The following is a 23,680-nucleotide window of genomic DNA, read 5'->3' on the forward strand; positions in this document are numbered from 1 at the left end:
AACAAACAACACAATATGTTGAAGAGAACTACCCATCTACCTCAAAGCCAAAGGAGAAACACAAGTGTTGATGTAGCGATGTGCCTTTCATTGAGGCCGCCTTTAATAGTATGAAATGTCGTGGTTCCTATAGGATTTGGTGAGGACAATTAGTGACAGGCATTTAAAGCATGATCATAATGGAAAAATATATAATATGAAGGATTTAGTTCTAACACAATCTTGCTTGAAAGTCAAATATTCAATGATGAAATTAATGAGGTGCATTTATATCCTAGTCATGTACAATAAACACATAAGATATATAAAAATAAATTCAGTAAAATAAAAATCTAAGATTTTAGGAAAAGAATAAATACATAGCCATATCTTCTATATGAAATAGCTAGCCCTCACAAATGTAGTTCTCTCAACATGCACACATGCCACCTCACGATGCAACATGCATGAGAAAAGACAAACATCAACTGCAGTGATGCCTAGGAAAGAACTCACCTCAACATGCAAACATGCTAGATAATTTCCACTTTGTTATTCTATGTATATTTAATAAATATTTTTCCATAATATAATAACTAATAAATCATTTGTAATTTCAATTTTAGTTCTCATAGTATTAAACCAATATTCATGTTCAATACAACCAAATCTAATTAAAATATAGTGCAAAAAATCCTCGCAACATGTGCAGGAAGCATCTAGTACAATTAAAGAATATCGCCTAATATGAACCAATAATAATAAATAATATGTTTATTTCAAACTAAAATCTTGTTGGAAAATGAGTTAAGTGTGAAATTAAGAGCATATATCCTAGTCATATACAAAGATCACATAAGATAGGTACAAATACATAATATACAAATCGTTGAGACACATAGCCACCAAAACTTATCTCCACATGTTTACTTATAAGTTATGGAATGAAGGACTTTGGTAAGTAACCCGCTGGTTTTGGATCACCACTAACTCTGTAAAGCTGGACATGCTAATCATCAGAAAATTTTCCTGTGATAAAGAACATATGAATAATTAGTTTTATTACCCTAGTTGTGTCCCACTCGGCTATTTTACCCCTAATTTCCAAAAGCCAATGGTTCTGTCCAAGTCTCTTTGCTCCTCTTATGCTTTTGCCCTTCGACTGTTTGATAGTCACTTTAAAACTTCATAACAAATTCATACTAAATCAGAAAAATGCAAATAATATACCAAAATGTTCAGAAAAACATCAATATGTCAATGTCATCTGCATTCATGACAAAAGTGTTGGAAAGTGCCCATCCAAGTTTTAGCTCTTATGATACCACCATGAAAAGTAAAATCTGAAAAAAATTCAAAAATAAATTTGGTGCAAAATAATGATAAATGTTTCAACTGCTTGCCAAGTTTCATCAGGGAATGACATTCGTGGAAGTCGTGGCAAAAAATCAGCACTCCAAAATAGGTTGTTTTTTTGCCACGAGTTCCATGAATGTCATTCCCTGATGAAACTTGGCAAGCACTTAAAACATTTGTCATTATTTGCCACCAAATTTATTTTTGAATTTTTTGATTTTTTTCCATATTTTACTATTCATGGTGGAATCATAAGAGCTAATACTTGGATGGGCACTTTGCAAAACTTTTGTCATGAGTGCAAATGATATTGAAATATAGATGATGTTTTTCCAAACATTTTGGTATCTTATTTGCATTTTATTATTTACTATGAATTTGTTATGAAGTTTTCAAAGTGACATTCAAACGGTCAAAGGGCAAAAGCATAAGAGGAGCGAAGAGACTTGGACAAAACCGATGGCTTTTGAAAATTAGAGGTAAAACAGCTTGGTGGGACACAACTAGGGGCATAAAATTAATTATCCCATGAATATATGTTAAAATCTAGGAATGATTATGTGATTGGATCATTTCCCAAACTAATTCCAATCTACAAAGTGTAGTGATTCACATGTACTATTTCTCAGCATGCTACTCAAATCATCAAAATTACATTGTATACTTAATAGGTACCATGAACCTACAATGTTTACCTCTCTGCAGACTATACTTTTGTGTGGTACATACTTGGAATTCTCTATGACACCACAACTCTATTTTTGTTTAATATCCACTAGTTTGACTCCAGGTTGTTATAATTTCATGAACTAATTTTGGCACTTTAATATGGAATAGAGTGATACAAAAATTCCATGTTTGTTTTCCTCCCAAGAGAACAAAAAAATTTAGCATGTTTCTGTAGAAGTTTGTACCTTGAATACTCTTAGTCCCATATATCATTTTTTGGCAAGTATATCCGGAAGTGATCTATTGACATCGCCTGAAGAGATGGTCGATGATGTCTTGCTTAAACCAGGATAAATCACATTTGTGCGACCATTGCGAGAATCACTCTATAGTTGAAATATTAATTAAAAATGTACTACAAACAGTGTAGAATATAACACGCACAACATTTTTTATTGTATATGTTCAAAAGTATTTATGATTTTCACCCAATAAAAATGAAAGATTTTGAAGAAGTCCACGACCATGTCCATTACTAGTGCAACATATATGCATCGAATTCGGTCAAGTTAATGTTTCATATGGTCAATGCTAATGATGACATTAAAAGTGTACTATAACTCATATGTTGTTTGAATCCATGATAAATATATATGTTTTTTATCACAGGAAAAACCTTGGTCGGAATCCAAGGTCCTGATATTTGGTTATGTGTGATAGTTTGCTAAATTTATTATTTCTCCACATGATGTTCACTTTTTGGCAAGGCATATGCAGTTTGGTAGGGATGAGGTTACAATGCTAAAATGTGTAATTACATTACTATATTCATTATTCCTTCACAACCTAATCATGAACATTCGATGACCCGTAATATGAGAACAATCAGTATTTTGACCCATGAATATTTTTGTGGTTCATGGCAAGGCAAGCCAACTAATTCAGTGCTTAGCTTCTTTGTATTCAATTGTGTTGGGCTTTTGTGCCTAATCCTACATTTGAAATTTTCTTATCTCTGTTGGATGTTTGCCTTCCCTTGGAGAACTTAATCCATTTTATGACTTTGGTTTCATGCAAGGGAGTAGGGGTCTCCACCCACATATTTCTAAAAATAGTACATGTGTTTTTTCTCAATAATTTAAGAGAACTTTCGAATGCTACACATAGTCAAGCAAATGTATCAACCAAGGCCAAAATATACATATTGTGTTCTTTTAATGAATTTGTGAGGTGACCCCCTCCCCCCAAAAAAGAAGATAGAATCATCTATATGTTCCTACTTTCCTATGTAAGCTCACAATACTTTTTTGCTTCATCTGAACATATCGAGACTTCCTTTGCATGTACAAGGGTACTTTAAAATGTTGGAAGCTATGTAACAATGTCGATATGTTCCTAGACAAGAACTTCTTACTAATAGTGGGAGTACTATAGATTACTGGGGCTATAAATGTCACTCTAAACTGCAGTGAGTCGTATCATGATGGTTTGTACATTTACATGGGAATGCTTTTTACATTTTATTTTTTAAATAAAAAACTATCAAGAAATCTTCGACGTTATAAATATGAATACAAATTAATTAGTATGCACAAGCAATTAATATGAGATTGTATATTCATTATCCCAACCAAGTGAGAGGTTGGATCGCTTTCTAGTGCATGTACATTTTTTGACTATTTAGTGCATGTATATTCAATATTATAAGATGCCACAAAGAGATGTGCTAGAATATATAGTTGTACAATTAAGCAGACCTTCATTAGTGGCTCCTAATTATATATATTCAAATAAAAGTTATAAGACTTACATTCCAAGCCATGTATAAATTAGTATGAGAATCCTTGTACAACACAAGGAAATCTGCACAAATTTTGTTGTTGTTTTAATTAAAATGTAAAGAGCTTGTTGATTTATCGTGCAATTAACCCATGCTATGGAAGCTACATAATTATATTAAAAACACTTCATTTAGCTAAATGTACTTGAATATTTTCATATTAAATGCAGTGCATGTATGCTTTCGTTTCAACAACGACGCACATAGAGGCTCATCAGTTACCGACCTTGAACCGGTAAAAAAAAGTTACTCCCTCCGATCCATAATAAGCGTGGCAGCCTTGAAATAAGGTTGAACTAACTTTAGTTCAAAGTTACAACACTTACTTTGGATCGAAGGGATTACCAACCTTTGAGGGAACAAGCATAAAGGTATTATGCCAATATAAAACTTGTTAGTTAGGACATGATTTATTTCATCTAAGCCACAAAAAAATAACGAGACAGTTGCATTCTTGCCTTGTAGCCTACCCATGTGGTTTGCCCTTACTTTTTGACCTTGCTCAGTTTTGCCCTTAGATTTTTTCCAAGGGTCGCTTGAATGTCCTTCCATCATGGTGTCGTTTGGTTAGCGCCGTTTGACCCTGACATGGCACCATTTTGGACATTTTTTCCCCTAGTGACTGGCAAAAGGGTTGTGTCACTTACATGTAGAACCCACCAGAAAAGAATAAAATAATAAACAGACCTCACTTCTCGCTACCTTACATACGGGACCCACTAGGAAAAACATAAAATAAATAAATAAAATCCAAATAATATCTCTCTCTCTATCCTCCCCATCTCCTACATCCCATAGACATGGGAGATGCCTGCCTGCGTGGTTGCTGAGAACCAATGTGCGAGGAGGAAGGGAAGCGGCCGGGGTGGGCTTGAAGGGCCACTCCGCGCCCATGGTTTCTGCCTTGGATGCCCGCGTCACCACGAAGCCATGCGACGCCCTTGCCGATCTCCTCCAACTCCAGTGGCCAACCTGCGTGTACGCGGCCACCTACCTTCTCGATCCTCGAGACAATGTCAGCAGGTCCGCGGTGTTGCGCCTCGTTCCCAATCGAGGTAGTCGGCCGGGGATGGCCCCGCTGTGATCCCACACATCACCCCTCTTGAGCAAAGATATCCAGCCGCCATGGTTGATTCGTCATCAATGCCGCACCCCAGCCTCCTCGTCACCTTTGTTGACTCTATGGGGACTCCCAAAGATGCATGCTACCTCGTCGTCATGGCCCTTGACCCCGAGTACCCATCCAGCGCGAGCGTTCTCTGACCATCACCTCCACCGGCAATGGCGACGCCTCCCAAGCTCCTTTGCAACTTCAGGACACCCCCATGCGCTTGTGGTGATCTGCACCTCCCATCTCTCCTCTCCGTACCCGGAAGCTCCTCGTCACCTCGCGCCGTCGTATGCCATGCTACCTCTTGAGCACTGCGTTGGTTTTCCCTTGAAGAGGAAAGGGTGATGCAGCAAAGTAGCGTAGGTATTTCTCTCAGTTTTTGAGAACCAAGGTATCAATCCAATAGGAGGCCGCGCACGAGTCCCTCGTACCTACACAAACAAATAAATCCTCGCAACCAACGCGATAAGCGGTTGTCAATCCCTACATGGTCACTTACGAGAGTGAGATCTGATAGATATGATAGGATAATATTTTTGGTATTTTTATGATAAAGAGAAATAAAAGATGCAAAGTAAAATAAATGGCAAAGGAAATACCTAAGTATTGGAAGATTAATATGATGGAAGATAGACCCAGGGGCCATATGTTTCACTAGTGGCTTCTCTCAAGAGCATAAGCATTTACGGTGGGTGAACAAATTACTGTTGAGCAATTGACAGAATTGAGCATAGTTATGAGAATATCTAGGTATGATCATGTATATAGGCATCACTTCCGAGACAAGTAGACCGACTCCTGCCTGCATCTACCACTATTACTCCACACATCGACCGCTATCCAGCATGCATCCAGAGTATTAAGTTCAAGAGAACAGAGTAGCGCTTTAAGCAAGATGACATGATGTAGAGGGATAAACTCATGCAATATGATATAAACCCCATCTTGTTATCCTCGATGTCAACAATACAATACGTGCCTTGCTGCCCCTACTGTCACTGGGAAAGGACACCACAAGATTGAACCCAAAGCTAAGCACTTCTCCCATTGCAAGAATGATCAATCTAGTAGGCCAAACAAAACTGATAATTCGAAGGGACTTGCAAAGATAACCAATCATACATAAAAGAATTCAGAGAAGATTCAAATATTGTTCATAGATAAATTTGATCATAAACCCACAATTCATAGGTCTCAACAAACACACCGCAAAAGAAGATTACATCGAATAGATCTCCACAAGAGAGGGAGAGAACTTTGTATTGAGATCCAAAAAGAGAGAATAAGCCATCTAGCTAATAACTATGGACCCGTAGGTCTGAAGTAAACTACTCACACTTCATCGGAGGGGCTATGGTGTTGATGTAGAAGCCCTCCGTGATCGATGGCCCCTCTGGTGGAGCACCAGAAAAGGCCCCAAGATGGGATCTCGTGGATACAGAAAGTTACGGTGGTGGAATTAGGGTTTTGGCTCCGTATCTGGTAGTTTGGGGGTACGTAGGTATATATAGGAGGAAGGAGTACGTCGATGGAGCAACAGGGGGCCCACGAGGGTGGAGGGCGCGTCTGGGGGGGGGGGGGTAGGCGCCCCCTACCTCGTGCCTTTCTCGTTGATTGCTTGACATAGGGTCCAAGTCCTCTGGATCATGTTCGTTCTTAAAATCACGTTCCCGAAGGTTTCATTCCATTTGGACTCCGTTTGATATTCTTTTTCTGCGAAACCCTAAAATAGGCAAAAAACAACAATTCTGGGCTAGGTCTCCGGTTAATAGGTTAGTCCCAAAATAATATAAAAGTGTATAATAAAGCCCAATAATGTCCAAAATAGAATATAATATAGCATGGAACAATAAAAAATTATAGATACGTTGGAGACGTATCAAGCATCCCCAAGCTTAATTCCTGCTCGTCCTCGAGTAGGTAAATGATAAAAACAGAATTTTTGATGTGGAATGCTACTTGGCATAATTTCAATGTAATTCTTCTTAATTGTGGTATGAATATTGAGATCCGAAAGATTCAAGACAAAAGTTCAATATTGACATAGAAATAATAATACTTCAAGCATACTAACTAAGCAATTATGTCTCTTCAAAATAACATGGCCAAAAAAATTTATCCCTACAAAATCATATAGTATGGCTATGCTCTATCTTCACCACACAAAGTATTTAAATCATGCACAACCCCGATGACAAGCGAAGCAATTGTTTCATACTTTTGGTGTTATCAAATTCTTTCAATCTTCACGCAATACATGAGCGTGAGCAATGGACATAACACTTTAGGTGGAATAGAATGGTGGTTGTGGAGGAGACAAAAAAGGGGAAGATAGTATCACATCAACTAGGCGTATCAACGGGCTATGGAGATTCCCATCAATAGATATCAATGTGAGTGAGTAGGGATTGCCATGCAATGGATGCACTAGAGCTATAAGTGTATGAAAGCTCAACAAAAGGAACTAAGTGGGTGTGCATCCAACTCGTTTGCTCACGAAGACCTAGGGCATTTTGAGGAAGCCCATCATTGGAATATACAAGCCAAGTTCTATAATGAAAAATTCCCACTAGTATATGGAAGTGATAACATAGGAGACTCTCTATTATGAAGATCCTGGTGCTACTTTGAAGCACAAGTGTGGTAAAAGGATAGTAGCATTGTCCCTTCTCTCTTTTCCTCTCATATTTATTTATTTGGGCCTTCTCTTTTTTTATGGCCTCTTTTTTTCGTCCGGAGTCTCATCCCGACTTGTGGGGGAATCATAGTCTCCATCATCCTTTCCTCACTTGGGACAATGCTCTAAAAATGATGATCATCACACTTTTATTTACTTACAACTCAACAATTACAACTCAATACTTAGAACAAAATATGACTCTATGTGAATGCCTCCGGTGGTGTACCGGGATATGCAATGAATCAAGAGTGACATGTATGAAAGAATTATGAACGGTGGCTTTGCCACAAATACAATGTCAACTACATGATCATGCAAAGCAATATGACAATGATGGAGCGTGTCATAGTAAACGGAACGGTGGAAAGTTGCATGGCAATATATCTCGGAATGGCTATGGAAATGCCATGATAGGTAGGTATGGTGGCTGTTTTGAGGAAGGTATATGGTGGGTGTATGATACCGGCGAAAGGTGCGCGATATTAGAGAGGCTAGCAATGGTGGAAGGAAGAAAAGTGCGTATGATCCATGGACTCAACCTTAGTCATAAGGAACTCATATACTCATTGCAAAAATCTACAAGTTATCAAAGCAAAGTATTACGCGCATGCTCCTAGGGGGATAGATTGGTAGGAAAAGACAATCGCTCGTCCCCGACCGCCACTCATAAGGAAGACAATCAATAAATAAATCATGCTCCGACTTCATCACATAACGGTTCACCATACGTGCATGTTACGGGAATCAAAAACTTTAACACAAGTATTTCTCAAATTCACAACTACTCGACTAGCATGACTCGAATATTACCATCTCCATATCTCAAAACAATTATCAAGTATCAAACTTCTCATAGTATTCAACACACTCATAAGAAATTTTTTATTAATCTTGAATGCCTAACATAATTAAAGCAAATTACCATGCTGTTTTGTAGGACTCTCAAAATAATATAAGTGAAGCATGAGAGAACAATAGTTTCTATAAAACAAATCCACCAATGTGCTCTAAAAGATATAAGTGAAGCACTAGAGCAAAAACTATATAACTCAAAAGATATAAGTGAAGCACATAGAGTATTCTAACAACTTCCGAATCATGTGTGTCTCTCTAAAAAGGTGTGTACAGCAAGGATGATTGTGGAAAAATAACAAATAAAGACTCAAATAATACAAGACTCTCCAAGCAAAACACATATCATGTGGTAAATAAAAATATAGCTCCAAGTAAAGTTACCGATGGAAGTAGACGAAAGAGGGGATGCCTTCCGGGGCATCCCCAAGCTTTGGATTTTAGGTGTCCTTAGATTATCTTGGGGTTCCATGGGAATCCCCAATCTTAGGCTCTTTCCACTCCTTGTTCCATAATCCATCAAATCTTTTACCCAAAACTTCAAAACTCCACAACACAAAACTTAAGGTAGAAAATCTCGTGAGCTCCGTTAGCGAAAGAAAACAAAACACCACTTCAAGGTACTGTAATGAACTCATTCTTTATTTATATTGGTGTTAAAACTACTGTATTCCAACTTATCTATGGTTTATAAACTATTTTACTAGCCATAGATTCATCAAAATAAGCAAACAACACACGAAAAACAGAATCTGTCAAAAACAGAACAGCCTGTAGTAATCTGTAGCTAACGCAAGATCTAGAACCCCAAAAATTCTAAAATAAATTTCTGGACGTGAGGAATTTATCTATTAATCATCTGCAAAAAGAATTAACTAAATATAACTTTCCAAATAAAAATGGCTGCAATTTTCGTGAGCGCTAAAGTTTCTGTTTTTTACAGCAAGATTAAAAAGACTTTCCCCAAGTCTTCCCAACGGTTCTACTTGGCACAAACACTAATTAAACACAAAAACACAACTAAAACATAGGCTAGATAAATTATTTATTACTAAACAGGATCAAAAAGCAAGGAATAAAAATAAAATTGGGTTGCCTCCCAACAAGTGCTATCGTTTAACGTCCCTAGCTAGGCATAAAAGCAAGGATAGATCTAGGTACTGCCATCTTTGGTAGGCAATCCATAAGTGGCTCTCATAATAGATTCATAAGGTAATTTAATTTTCTTTCTAGGGAAGTGTTCCATGCCTTAACAGAAATTGGAATCTAATATTCCCTTCATTCATATCAATAATTGCACCAATCGTTCTAAGGAAAGGTCTACCAAGAATAATAGGACATGAAGGATTGGAATCTATGTCAAGAACAATAAAATCTAAGGGCACATAATTCCAATTTGCAACAGTAAGAACATCATTAATTCTTCCCATAGGTTTCTTAATAGTGGAATCCGCAAGGGCAAGTTTAAAGAGCAATCATCAAAATCACAGAAACCTAGCAAATCACACAAAGTCTTTGGAATCATGGAAACACTAGCACCCAAATCACACAAAGCATAGCATTCATGATCTTTAATTTTAATTTTAATAGTAGGTTCCCACTCATCATAAAGTTTTCTAGGGATAGAAACTTCCAACTCAAGTTTTTCTTCATAAGATTGCATCAAAGCATCAACGATATGTTTAGTAAAAGCTTTATTTTGACTATAAGCATGAGGAGAATTTAGCATGGATTGCAACAAGGAAATACAATCTATCAAAGAGCAATTATCATAATTAAATTCCTTGAAATCCAAAATAGTGGGTTCATTAATATTTAAAGTTTTGACTTCTTCAATCCCACTTTTAACAATTTTAGCATCAAGATCTAAAGAATCCGAATTCTTGGAACGCCATCTAGATAAAGGTGGATCATATTCAGCCCGCTACCACAAACTGGACACCTCCGGGAAGGAACCCTCTGGCCATGGAGCCTCAGCGCTTTTGCTTATTACGGCACCTCTGCACTCTGCGTGCCGCCCCTCGATCATCTTCGGCTTCACATTGAAGGTCTTGAGCCACAGGCCGAAGTGTGAGGTAATGCGCAGGAAGGCCTCACACACGACGATGAACGACGAGATGTGAAGGAGGGAATCCGGGGCCAGATCATGGAAATCCAGCCCATAATAGAACATGAGCCCCCTAACAAAGGGATCCAGGGCGAGGCCTAGCCCTCAGAGGAAGTGAGAGATGAACACAACACTCTCGTTGGGTTCGGGAGTGGGGATGACCTGCCCTCGGGCGGGCAGCCTGTGCGAGATTTCGGCGGTCAGATACCTGGCCTCTCTCAGCTTCTTGATGTCCTCCTCTGTGACGGAGGAAGACATCCACTGACCTTGGAGGTTGGATCCGGACATGGTTGAAGGTCCGAAGCGCCTGACCTGAGCCTTGGGTGTTGGGACTCGAGGCGGGGGAAGGATTCGATTGAGCACGAGAGGGAAAAAAGGACATGCCTTGGCCTCTTTATAAAGAGGGAAAATATCAAGCGTCCCCCTCGTGGTCGTTTGTGACTTGCCTAAAATTGAGGAGTCATACCAATAGGCACGGTTGGGTTACCCACGTACGTATTGATGAGAATCCTGTAATAAGGGGGACACGATCTCTGCTTTGACAAGACGTGTCAATAAAACCGCCTCGCGATATGTGCGGTGCTGGTTGAGAAAAACGGTTCGAATAATGACTGGGCCATGACGTGATGTCATGCTATCAAAACGTGTCAGTGATGTCTACTACACAACCTTCTTCTTGTAGACGTTGTTGGGCCTCCAAGTGCAGAGGTTTGTAGGACAGTAGCAAATTTCCCTCAAGTGGATGACCTAAGGTTTATCAATCCGTAGGAGGCGTAGGATGAAGATGGTCTCTCTCAAGCAACCCTGCAACCAAATAACAAAGAGTCTCTTGTGTCCCCAACACACCCAATACAATGGTAAATTGCATAGGTGCACTAGTTCGGCGAAGAGATGGTGATACAAGTGCAATATGTATGGTAGATAAAGGTATTTGTAATCTGAAAAATATAAAAACAGCAATGTAACAAATGATAAGAGTGAGCATAAACGGTATTGCAATGCGTTGAAACAAGGCCTAGGGTTCATACTTTCACTAGTGCAAGTCCTCTCAACAATAATAACATAATTGGATCATATAACTATCCCTCAACATGCAACAAAGAGTCACTCCAAAGTCACTAATAGCGGCGAACAAATGAAGAGATTATGGTAGGGCACGAAACCACCTCAAAGTTATTCTTTCCAATCAATCTGTTGGGCTATTCCTATAAGTGTCACAAACAGCTCTAGAGTTCATACTAGAATAACACCTTAAGACACAAATCAACCAAAACCCTAATGTCACCTAGATACTCCAATGCCACCTCAAGTATCCGTGGGTATGATTATACGATATGCATCACACAATCTCAGTTTCATCTATTCAACCAACACATAGGACCTCAAAGAGTGCCCCAAAGTTTCTACCGAAGAATCATGACGAAAACGTGTGCCAACCCCTATGCATAGGTTCATGGGCGGAACCCGCAAGTTGGTCACCAAAACATACATCAAGTGAATCACGTGATATCCCATTGTCACCACAGATATCCACAGCAAGACATACATCAAGTGTTCTCAAATCTTTAAAGACTCAATCCGATAAGATAACTTCAAAGGGGAAACTCAATCCATTACAAGAGAGTACAGGGGGGAGAAAACATCATCGGATCCAACTATAATAGCAAAGCTCGCGGTACATCAAGATCGTACCACCTCAAGAACACGACAGAGAGAGAGAGATCAAACACATAGCTACTGGTACATACCCTCAGACCCGAGGGAGAACTACTCCCTCTCATCATGGAGAGCACCGGGATGATGAAGATGGCCACCGGAGAGGGATTGCCCCCTTCGACAGGGTGCCGGAACGGGTCTAGATTGGCTTTCGGTGGCTACCGAGGCTTCTGGCGGCGGAACTCCCGATATATTGTGTGTTCTGGAAGTTTTAGGGTACGTGGGTATATATGGGTGCAGGAAGTACGTCGGTGGAGCTTCGGGGGCCCCATGAGGCAGGGGGTGCGCCCTAGGGGGGGGGGGGCGCCCCCACTCTCGTGAGCTCCTCCCTTGGCTCATGACGTGGGGTCCAAGTCCATCCGGTAGCTTTCCTTCCAAAAATAAGTTCTCCAGTTGATTTCTTTCCGTTTCGACTTCGTTTGATATTCCTTTTCTTCGAAACACTAAAATAGGCAGAAAACAACAATTCTGGGCTGGGCCTCCGGTTAATAGGTTAGTCCCAAAAATAATAAAAAAGTGGATAATAAAGCCCAATATTTCCCAAAACAGTAGATAACATAGCATGGAGCAATAAAAAATTATAGATATGTTGGAGACATATCAAGCATCCCCAAGCATAATTCATGCTCGTCCTCGAGTAGGTAAATGATAAAAACAAAACTTTTGATGCGGAGTGCTACTTGGCATAATTTCAATGTAATTCTTCTTAATTGTGGCATGAATATTCAGATCCGAAAGATTCAAGACAAAAGTTCATATTGACATAAAAATGATAATACTTCAAGCATACTAACTAAGAAATTATGTCTTCTCAAAATAACATGGCCAAAGAAAGTTCATCCCTACAAAATCATATAGTTTAGTCATGTTTCATTTTCGTCACACAAGAATGCTCTCATCATGCACAACCCCGATGACAAGCCAAGCAATTGTTTCATACTTTAGTAATCTCAAACCTATAAACTTTCACGCAATATATGAGCGCGAGCCATGGACATAGCACTATGGGTGGAATAGAATATAATGAGGGGGTTATGTGGAGAACACAAAAAGGAGAAAATTTCACATCAACGAGGCTAATCAATGAGTTATGGAGATGCCCATCGATTGATGTTAATGCAAGGAGTAGGGATTGCCATGCAACGGATGCACTAGAGCTATAAATGTATGAAAGCTCAACAAAAGAAACTAAGTGGGTGTGCATCCAACTTGCTTGCTCAAGAAGACCTAGGGCACTTGAGGAGGCCCATTGTTGGAATATACAAGCCAAGTTCTATAATGAAAAATTCCCACTAGTATATGAAAGTGATAACATGAGAGACTCTCTACTATGAAGATCATGGTACTACTTTGAAGCACAAGTGTGGTAAAAGGATAGTAACATTGTCCCTTCTCTCTTTTTCTCTCATTTTTTTGGGCCTTTTCTTTTTTTATGGCCTTTCTCTTTTTTTGGGGCCTTCTCTTTTTTTATGGCCTTTATTTTATTTTATTCCTCACTTGGGACAACGCTCTAATAATGATGATCATCACACTTCTATTTATTTACAACTCAATGATTACAACTCGATACTAGAACAAAGATGACTCTATATGAATGCCTCTGGCGGTGTACCTGGATATGCAATGAACCAAGAGTGACATGCACTAGTAGAAAAGGGGGCAACGGTCTAGGCCGGGTCAGTCCATTAGTCTCGGTTCAGTCCAGAACCGGGACCAATGGGGGCATTGGACCCGGTTTGTGAGCCCAGGGGGCCGGCCGGGCCACGTGGGCCATTGGTCCTGGTTCGCCTAGACCTTTTGGTCCTGGTTGGTGTGACGAACCGGGACCAATGGGCCTCGCTCCTGGCCCACCACCATTGGTCCCGGTTGGTGGCTTGAACCGGGACCAAAGGCTCCCCTTTAGTCCCGGTTCATGCCACCAACCGGGACCAATGAGGTGACTATATATACCCCCTCGCGTAAGAGCAGAGCACTACTTAAGCTTTCTCCTATGCACACCTCCTATGCACACAAGGTGTTCGATGGAATGCCCGAGCCACACTACTTAAGCTTTCTCCTCTCCAAGCTCGACCTCCAAGCTCCATTTTCCTCAATATTTGTCTAGGTTTAGCAGTCCGTCACGCCCCGTCCCCGTCTTCACTGCCATCGATCACCCGCGCCGAGCTCATCGCCGGCACCACCATGGTGAGCCTCTTGTTCTTATCTTCTTTCTGAAAGGAAAAATATTCTTACTTGTATATTTACATAGATACTTGTATTATTTTCTTACTTTTATTATTGCATCTTATATAGTGCGATGGTTTTGGTATCCGCCCCCGTCGGTCCTCGTCCTGTCTATGATTCGGATGTGGTATATATATTATCTTTATAACTATTGGTTCATTTATTGTTTATGAAAATTATGCCGACCAATGTGACATAGATTTTATTTATGTAGGATGTATGTGAATCGGAAATTTCAACCGACCCTATTGTCGAGAGGTTAAATTTAGTTGAAGAAGAAAACAATTTGTTGATGGAAAAAATAAAAAAAATTAAGGAGGAGAATATGATATTGGAGTTGCATGTTGCATATGTCATCGATGATCACAAGATCAAGATGGATGCAATGCGCTTGAAGATTAGAAAGATTAGAAAATATGCCATTCATACCGAGGCTTGGTATCATTATGCCGTTGGATCAATTGTTACCTTGGTTGCGATTATGATCGCATTTGTTTTCGCATTGAAATGTTTTACATAGTTTCAATATATGGTTTAATTAATTAGATGCTCTGGAGAGCTATATGTTGTTAGATGAGAACTATGTATGTACTTTGGTTTTAATGTGATGATGAACTTCTATTAATTTGGACACTTAATTATATATAATGCACGCAGATGAACCGGCAATGGATGTACGGTGACAGACACACCTCCGAGTACATTAAGGGCGTGCATGAGTTTCTCGATGCGGCTGAGGCAAACAAGCAGAATTGTTTTATGTGTTGTCCATGCACTGAATGTGGGAATACGAGGTCTTACTCTAACCGGAAAATCCTTCACTCCCACCTGCTTTACAAGGGTTTCATGCCACACTATAATGTTTGGACGAGGCATGGAGAAATAGGGGTTATGATGAAAGACGGCGAAGAAGAAGAGTACAATGACAACTATGTGCCCCCTGAATACGGTGATGCTGCAACAGGGGGAGCAGGTGAAGATCAAGAGGAACCAGACGATGTGCCCAATGATGCTGCAACGGGTGAAGCTGCTGAAGATCAAGAGGAACCAGACGATGTGCCCGATGATGATGATCACCGCCGGGTCATTGTCGATGCAAGGACGCAATACGAAAGTCAAAAGGAGAAGCTGAAGTTCGATCGCATGTTAGAGGATCACAAAAAAGGGTTGGACCCCAATTGCGAAGATGGCAACACAAAGCTTGGTACCGTACTGGAATTGCTGCAGTGGAAGGCAGAGAATGTTGTGGCTGACAAAGGATTTGAGAAGCTACTGAAAATATTGAAGAAGAAGCTTCCAAAGTGTTGACACATGAACACGTCACATGTACCCTCGACGCCGGGGGTGATGCACCGCCGCTCACGTCGAAGGAGACCCGACCGACAGCGCGATACGCAAGACAGTCGGCGGGCGCTTTTCCAGACCCGAAAACCCCACACCCCCGGGAGGGACCCCGTCAGGGAGTGCGGCGGCTATGGGCTGCCCTAGGTCGATTCGCTCGCCCCTAGAGCCTCGGAATTCGCAGCTCTCAAACACGAAGAACAGCGAAGAACGAGAGAGAAAAACGGTGGAGAGATAAAACGTAGATGAAAAAGTAGTATATTGATTTGTTCGATTGTGTGTTGTTTCAATCGGCCGTCACCCCCAACATATATAAGAGGCGGCTGGACTTCCCGTACAAGCGAAGGATTTATCTAGGCTTTCCTTACAAGAAAATTACATCAATTCACGTCCAAAACCCTAGTCAAATTCGGACTGGTTTTATCCGAACTTTCCAAAACTGTTCGGTTTAAACTGGCTGCACCTTGCGGGTCCTTTTTGCGGTGGTAAACGATCTCGGATGAAAACAAGCCCAAAAGCAATCTTGACTGTTTCGACGAGACGAACAACTTTCATGTTGAAGGTTTTTTGATCAGAGATCATCTTGAGGGTCAGATCGGTCTCGCAACACAGGCTATCTCCTCGCGCTACCCGTCAGACATGTGTCTGGTGGGGCGCGCCACATCTCGCCTCGTGACAGGGCTGCACTCCGATTGCTCTAGTTTTTGCATACGAACTCGGATTTGAACGATTTTTATATCAAAATCGATCGTTTCAACGAGAGGAATACAACCCGTGTAGATCATTTTTTCATTTGAGGTCGTCTTGGGGGCTTAATCGGCTAAACTGTACTTTGAATATAAGATCTTGGTACTTCGAGCATAGTCTCGGCCTTCGAGATGAAATCGGACGGCAATGACACAAATTTCAAAGATGTTCATATCAATAATACGGAACTCTTTCATGTAGATCACTTCTCCATTTGAGTCCATCTAGATAATCATTTGAGCCCATCTTCAGCTTTTGGTCGGATTGACTATCACAACCTCCACCTCAGCAGGCCTTCCACCCGGGTAAGCTTTCCGCACCGACAAGGTTTCACCCCGGCAAGGTTTTTACACCGGCAAGGGTTATACCTAGCTCAGCAAGGTTTCTACCCCGGCAAGAGTTCCTCTTCGACAAGATTTCACACCGGCAAGCTTCTCCGCCGGCAAGCTTTCCATGCCGGTAAGCCCTCACATCGGCAAGGTTTTACCCCGGCAAGGTTTCATTCAGCCGGCAAACTTCTCCGCCGGCAAGCTTTCCACGCCGGTAAGCCCTCACATCGGCAAGGTTTTACCCCGGCAAGGTTTCATTCAGCCAGCAAAGGCCGAATACTTTCTCACTCAGGGCCGGCCCGTGAAGTGTTGCCTCTAACTTTTGCATACGAACCCGGATTCGTGACCATGCCAAAATCTGGTGTCAACACATGCCCTCCTATTTTTCGGCAAAGCTTGTGTGCTGAAAAATTACTTGTATTGTGTTTGTTCTAAGGACGATGTCAACACTCCATCGGCCATTTATTTTCCTCAGGACGATAATCAGGTATCGGCCATATTTTTTGCTAAGGGCGATAGTCATATATCGGCCATTGCCCACTTAGGCTTCTTGCCACACACTTGGGTGGTATTTCTTCAAGTACTTGCCATTGAGAGCCCGAGGTAACAGTGCCCCTTGTACGGATTCCACCAAATAAGAGTTTCCAGGAACTATTCTTGCAATTCTAAAAGGACCTTCCCAACTTGGAGACCACTTCCTGAATTTTCTGTCTCTTGAACCAATCGGGAGAATTACTTTCCAGACGAGATCGCCAACTTGAAAATTCTTGAACTTAACTTTCTTATTGTAAGCCCTTGCTACCGTCAACTTGTCCTTCTCTATGGCCTTCAAAGCAGCCAAACGTTTATCGGCAACCTCATCAATATTGTCCATCATCAAGTTATAAAAGCCTACTGCCGATAAATCATTTTGTTTGGCTATTCTCAAAGCATTCAAATTCACTTCCACCGGTAAAACAACCTCTTGACCGTATACTAGCTCATATGGAGTCACCTTTGTAGCACCATGTCTGGAGATCCTATGTGCCCACAAAGCTTCAGACAACAACTCATGCCATCTCCTTGGATTATCCTCAATTTTCTTCTTGATGAGCTCGATTAAAATTTTATTGCTAGACTCAGCTTGTCCATTGGCTTGGGCATAATATGGAGAGGAATTGAGCAATTTTATGTTATAAGATTCGGCAAATTCTCTAACTTGGTGGGACATGAAAGAGGAGCCTTGATCTGTAGTCAATGTTTGAGGAATGCCGAATCTATGAATAATGTGCTCGGTTATGAATTTAATCTCCTCCGTATGTGTCATGTTCTTGAGAGGTACTGCTTCAGACCATTTAGTGAAATAATCGGTTGCCACCAATACGAACCGATGCCCCTTTGAGGAAGACGGATGAATTTGTCCAATAAAGTCTAAACCCCATCCTCTGAAAGGCCACGACTTGATAATGGGATGCAACATAGCAGCAGGAGCCAACTGAATATCACCAAATTTTTGACAAGCTTCACACCGTTTGTAATATCTGAAGCAATCATTAATCATAGTCGGCCAATAAAATCCAGCACGTCGTAGCAACCATTTCATCTTGGGAGCTGATTGATGAGTGCCACAAATACCTTCATGGACCTCCCCCATAGCAACTCTCGCTTGGTCCTTGTCCAAGCACTTTAGAAGAACATCATCAACCGTTCGGCGATAGAGATCATCATCTCTCATTGTATACTTGAAAGCCATCCGCCAAACAGCCCTGTCCACCTTTCTACTAGGATCACACAAATAATCAACAATGGGTTTCCTCCAGTCTTGACTTTCTCCTACATTGAATATTTCATTAGTGGCCGAAACAGTGGGCTCCGGTTCGGCCTCCCCTACGTCGGCAAGACTAGACATCGGCTTTTCAGAAATATGAAACACGCCATGATCAACATGGTAGCCGGATTCCTGTTGTGCTAACTCATTTGCTTTCCAATTGTCATGTCTAGATATATGAGTAATGCTAAAACAATCCAATGTAGAAATTATATCCAGACATTTATCAAGATAAACATTAAGTGATTCGTCCAAACACTGAAAGACTTTGGATACTTGCTGCACTACTAGTAACGAATCACCGTAAGCCTCAATATGTGTAACACCTATAGCAAGTAACATCTCTAGGCCGAATAACAATGCTTCATATTCGGCTTGATTGTTTGTGCAAAAATATTCTAGGCGGCACGAGGCTTCAAAAATAGCACCATGAGGAGATATATAAACAATACCAACACCTTGGCCATTGCTACAAACTGAACCATCAAAGTATAATCTCCATGGTACTACTGAATCAAGGTTCATATCAATATCATGCTTGTCATTAGTCCGATGTTCAACAATGAAATTAGCAACAATTTGGCCTTTCATGGATTTTAGAGATTCATATTCCAAATCATATTCAATCAAAGCATAAGCCCACTTGCCAATTCTACCACTAAGAATTGGCCTATGCAACATGTATTTAATGACATTGATCTGACAAGCTACTACGCAAGCACTCGGCACTAAATAATGTCTCAATTTTGTGCAAGCATAATATAAGCATAGACATAATTTTTCAATAAATGTATACCTTGTCTCAACGTCTAATAAGTTAATTGCAGTAGCGGCATAAGTATTAAAAATATTTTAGGTGCAACTTGGGTTTTTCATAGACACCGAAATTTAATAAAACAGAAAAGATGAAAAGAAATAAAATAAAATAAAAACAAACCAACAGAAAACTAACCTAAAACAAAAGAGACCCCCCCACTGGACCCCTTGGCCCAACTGGGCCGTGGCCCAGCCGGCCGCCCCCTGGCCTATAGGCCACCCCACACCCCAGAAACCCTAATCCCCATCCCCACTCGCTCCCCCCACTCCCCTCCCCACGACGCGCCCCCTCCCCCCGATCCAGATCGGATCGGGGCTCGCGGCGCCAACCGCCGCCTCGCGACCGAACGTCGCCGCCGCCGAAGCTCCTCCCCGGAGCGCTCCCTCGTCGGTCTGCCTCGTCTACGTCGACGCCATCGTCTCCGACCACCACCTCGACCCCCGTTGCCACGAACCCTGCTCCCCGCCATGAGACCCCCTCCTCTCCTTGCTACCCCGCTCGGCGCGCCTCTCTCCGTCGCCACGCGCACGTCTGCCCGAGCCCTGCCTGCGGTCGCCCCGCGCTGGTCGTGCCCAGCTCGCGCGCGCCCGCCCCCGCGGCCACTCGCGCCGCCCGGTGCTCGTGCTTGCGGTGAGCACGCGCACACCCGTCGCCGCCCGCACACGTGCTCGCCTTTCCCCTGGCCACGGCCCGCGCACCTAACCTCGCCCGTCGTGCCCCTGCATCGCCTCTCCGGGCCGAGACCGCCCCCGTCCTGCTCCGTCCGGTCGCGCGCCACCGCAACCCGCTTCTCTCAACGCCGCCACCGCCCCCTGCAGCCACTGCCACGCTGCTACTTCTGACCACCGGCGCGCCCGCGCTCCCCGCTCGCGCTAGCTCCCGCCCCGCCTCCGTCGCTGCTGCTGCCTCCGCGCACGCACGCTCCCGTTCCTCTCGCCCTGCTCCGGTCCGGGCTCGCGCCGACCACCCCTCCCCGCGGGCAAGTCCGGCGCCCTGTCGGCCGTTGCTGGTGCGCCCGGGCTCGCCCCATTGGGCGCTTGGCGCTAGCGCCCGTAACCCGCCCGCGGCACCCTGTGCCTGCTAAGGCCAGGGGCCAATGACATGTGGGGCCCATGGCCCAGAACGTTTAATTTAGTAAAAAAATTTAAATTAAAAATAATTAAAAAGTAATGATTAAATAAATAAAATAATTAATTAATTAATTAACTTAATCAGTTAACTTAATTAATTCTGTTAACTAACTAATAAACCTAATTAACCTGCAAATTAATCTAACTAAACAATTAGTTAGTTAGACAATGATAGTGGGACCCATGCGTCAGATTGACCAAGTCAACTGACTGTTGACTGCTGACATCACCCTGATGTCATGCTGACATCATAATGGCATTTCCTAATTAAATTAATTCTGATAATTCTAAAATTAAATGAAAACTTTGAAAAATAATATAAAATAAACCGTAGCTCGGATAAAAAAAACTTTGTACATGAAAGTTGCTCAGAACGACGAGACGAATTCGAATACGCAGCCCGTTCATCTGCCACGCATCCCTAGCATAGCGAACACGCAACTTTCCCCCTCCGGTTCGTCTATCCGAAAACGCGAAACACCGGGGATACTTTCCCGGATGTTATCCCCCTTCACCGGTATCACCTAATACCAAGTTAGGGCACCCCTAGCACCGTTACTTGTCTTGTCATGCATCGTTATGCATCTGTTTGCATTATATTCATTGTTTCTTCCCCCCTCTTCTTCCGCCAGACACCGAGACCGACGCTGCTGCTGCCCAGTTCGACTATGGTGTTGACGACCCCTCCTACTTGCTAGAGCAACCAGGCAAGCCCCCCCCTTTGATCACCAGATATCGCCTAATCTTCTCTATACTGCTTGCATTAGAATAGTGTAGCATGTTACTGCTTTCCGTTATTCCTATCCTGATGCATAGCCTGTCCTTGCTACTACTGTTGTTACCATTACCTGCTATCCTACTGCTTAGTATAGGATGCTAGTGTTCCATCAGTGGCCCTACATTCTTGTCCGTCTGCCATGCTATACTATCGGGCCATGAATATACTTTATACATGATACATGTGATGACCAAAGTCGGGTTGGCTCGAGGAGTACCCGCAGTTGATTCATGAATTGGGGGCTGGAAGGACATACTTTCCCGACGGCCCTCTGTGTGGATCTTTGTGGCGAAGCGACAGGGCAGCTTGAGACCACCTAGTAGAGAGGTGGGCCTGGCCCTGGTCGGCGTTCGCTGGTTATTTCAAAATAACACGCTTACGAGATCGGTATGATCTGATCTGGTAGTTTGTCATCGGCCACTGGCCTATACAGTCACTGAGACCACGAGCCTTCATACGCGACGTCCAGGGATCACGCGACTATCTATCGACGTCGGCGTACATCAAGCGCTTTCGTGACGTCAGCCGAGCCTGAGTGGTGACAGCGCGCCGGATTGGACTAGAGGACACCTACTAGGCTAGGTCTGCTTCCGGCCGCGTTCGCAACGTGCAGGTGTGCAAAGGGCGATGGGCCCAGACCCCTGCGCCATAGGATTTAGACCGGCGTGCTGACCTCTCTGTTGTGCCTAGGTAGGGCTGCGACGTGTTGATCTTCCGAGGCCGGGCATGACCCAGAAAAGTGTGTCCGGCCAAATGGGATCGAGCGTGTTGGGTTATGTGGTGCACCCCTGCAGGGAAGTTAAACTATTCGAATAGCCGTGATCTTCGGTAACAGGACGACTTGGAGTTGTACCTTGACCTTATGACAACTAGAACCGGATACTTTATAAAACACATCCTTCCAAGTGCCAGATACAACCGGTGGATCGCTCTCTCACAGGGCGATGAGGGGAGGCATCAGGTTAGGGTTATGCTAGGCGATGATACTGGAGACTTCAGTCTACTCTCTTCTACATGCTGCAAGATGGAGGTGGCCAAGCGTAGGTCTTCGACAGGATAGCTATCCCCTCTTATTCTGGCTTTCTGCATTCAGTCCACCAATATGCCCTTTACACATTACCCATGCATATGTAGTGTAGGCTCCTGCTTGCGAGTACTTTGGATGAGTACTATCCCTCCTACCTGGTTGTCGCAACCAGATGTTGGAGCCCAGGAGCCAGACGCCACCTTCGACAACGACTCCTACTACACCGGAGGTGCCTACTACTACGTGATGCCCGTTGACGACGACCAGGAGTAGTTAGGAGGATCCCAGGCAGGAGGCCTGCGCCTCTTTCGATCTGTATCCCAGTTTGTGCTAGCCTTCTTAAGGCAAACTTGTTTAACTTATGTCTGTACTCAGGTATTGTTGCTTCCGCTGACTCGTCTATGATCGAGCTCTTGTATTCGAGCCCTCGAGGCCCCTGGCTTGTAATATGATGCTTGTATGACTTATTTTATTTGTAGAGTTGTGTTGTGATATCTTCCCGTGAGTCCCTGATCTTGATCGTACACGTTTGCGTGTATGATTAGTGTACGATTAAATCGGGGGCGTCACAAGTTGGTATCAGAGCCGACTGCCTGTAGGAATTCCCCTTCCACACTCCTTGGCCGAAGTTGAGTCTAGACATTACAAAACTTTTACTAACATGGCTGTGTGCCTTATGGGCCCACGTCGCCATTGGGTGGTATTAGGATCTTTTACTCCTCGATCCTTACTCTGGGACACTGAACTCTCTCCTACTCGGGTTAAACGATTTTACTAACTCTAACACTAGGATCCCGTGACCACGTTCACCCTAAAGTTGGATAAGCCCTAGTTATTCTTTAGAGTAGTAATTGAACATTATCCACATTGTCATTTGACTCCTGTGAAAACATCTTTGTTTTCAGATGGGACCCACGAGGCAGGTCGTGCGCCACACGACGGCCATTGGTGCCTCAGGATCACCTGCTGTGTTAGTTGAGATGATGACCTATCTGGGTTATCACTGGCACCCTGAGTACACCGTCTATGAGGAGTATCAGGACTTCAACCAGGAGCAGTACCGTGCCATCGTCCACCTCTACTCTCGGGAGTATGACTCCACTACCGTGCTGCACACTGCTCATGGTGTTGGAGTGACTATCGATATGGCGGTCCACGATGCTGCTTATGC

This window comes from Triticum urartu, chromosome 1, assembly GCF_003073215.2.
Source record: "Triticum urartu cultivar G1812 chromosome 1, Tu2.1, whole genome shotgun sequence".
NCBI lineage: Eukaryota > Viridiplantae > Streptophyta > Magnoliopsida > Poales > Poaceae > Triticum > Triticum urartu.